Raw genomic sequence first — 1,796 nt, 5'->3', positions numbered from 1 at the left:
AGCTGTCTGAGTGAAGAAAATCCTCTAGCTTCAGTGGGCTGGGAGCAGGAGGCAGAGCTGGACCCCAAGGTTGAGGGGCTTTTATCCAGCCCATAGAACCTGTCACTTTGAACTTGGACTTAAAGCCTCCAAATTGTAAGAATAATCTCCTGTTTGTTAAAGCCATCCCATTTGTGGTATAGTCCTGTCAGAGCAGCACTAGGTAACCAGAACACCATCCCAAGTTCATGTGCTCACTGAGAAATGGATTGGTCAATTACAAATGAATATTCTGGATTTGGTAATGGTTAGATATCTCTTTTAAAATTAATGAATTCTCATTTTGATTTATATATCATTCTTTGAAGCTTGTTTAAAATGAGCCCTCCCCTTCCTCAAGACTGTTCTGGTATTGGGAACTGAGACAATTAGATTTCTCATCTTGCAACCAGAGGACTGGACTCTGGTTAATTAAAAAAAAAAAAAAGATTAAGACTACCCTGTGAGTTACACCTACTCCTCATCTTCATTTATCACCTATTTTGTTATACATCTTGCATTTACGACAATAGTGAAAATTCTACAGTCTGACTATTTTGTGCATTAACAACGGATGTCTGGAAGTAACAATACAGAGTGAGAGTGACACTGACTGTGATGGTTAAGGACATGTGTCAATTATCTTGAGGCATGGTTGTCTGATATTTATGTAAAGATGTAACTTGGCATTATGTAATGTTGCGGTCATCCTCCACTTTAGCATAACACCAATTTTTGCATAACAACCTGGTCTTTGGAACCTTGCCATGTCAGTAAGTGAGGAATGGGTGTATGTCTAAGCTTTTCCTGAAAAGACCTACCACCCCCCACTTGATGGTCTCCTCTTTTGGAATGGACACAATATCTCAAAGACCACTCATTATAAAACTTGAACCAAAATCAGCTTCTATTATATCACAGATAACCAACCCTACTGACAACGTTTCTCCAATACTGGCTTAAGAGTGTGGATAAAGCCTGAAGAAAGTGAGAACTGAGTGGCCAAATTCAAAGAAGTTGACACACCAGAAAAGTACCTCATAGACTAGAAAAAATCAGAGGTGAGAGTGTCATCATTATCCATATGCCTGAGAAGTACCGATATATAATACAAGAGATAAAGATGAAAGTTATTTAAGGGTAGTAGAATAAAAATATAAATACATTTTTGCCTGTCAATGAAAGAAACATATAATGAATAAATATCCAATGGAGGACTTCCCCACAGTGACAAATTATAACAGAAGCAGTGCCAGGAATAGATTTCCTGATTTAAACATCAAACAATGTTGCCTTTCATAAACTATATGAATGGAATTGGCAAGAGTAGCTAATTAATTATAGCTGATTAGTCTATCAAATCTCTTGGTAGAATAAGCAAAACATTAACTTTTAAAAATTATTTACAGTCAGTATACTCAAATGCAGTACACTCCAGTTGTGAGGCATAAACATTCTAAAACCTTGGGTTTTTTTTTTCCATCAAAGTTTTATATTTTAGTCTTAAATACTGGAATTTTGAAAATTAAATTCATAATATAGTTTGAAAAGAGAGAACATGTTTAATACACCAAGAATAGAGGAACATGTAATTTTTCCCCCTATTCTGCCTTTAGTATGTGGAAATGCCAAGTCTGAGATGAAAAACATTAAACTATATTAAAAACAGTGGTAGTAATAAGTGTACGTTGATGATCAGAATTCCCAGGTGTATAGCAGAGCTGACAAGGGGCAAGGTTGTGGTCACTGCTTGGTCACAGCCAGCTACACAGAGGGAC

The 1,796-nt window shown here is 36.5% G+C and overlaps 1 protein-coding gene across 1 annotated transcript in view; it reads right to left on the bottom strand.

Annotated features, from left to right (window-relative positions):
• Nucleotides 1-1,796, bottom strand: part of LOC103205306 (dystrophin) — a gene marked incomplete at its 3' end in the record, with an annotated part of 320,392 nt that overhangs the window by 246,925 nt on the left and 71,671 nt on the right. The gene's annotated exons all lie outside the window — the stretch shown is intronic.

The sequence above is a fragment of the Orycteropus afer genome, unplaced genomic scaffold (assembly GCF_000298275.1).
Source record: "Orycteropus afer afer isolate SDZICR_OR568_19922 unplaced genomic scaffold, OryAfe1.0 scaffold00280, whole genome shotgun sequence".
NCBI classification, from domain to species: Eukaryota; Metazoa; Chordata; class Mammalia; order Tubulidentata; family Orycteropodidae; genus Orycteropus; species Orycteropus afer.
Note: the sequence above shows the minus strand (reverse complement) of the source record. Positions and strands in the feature narration are given on the sequence as shown.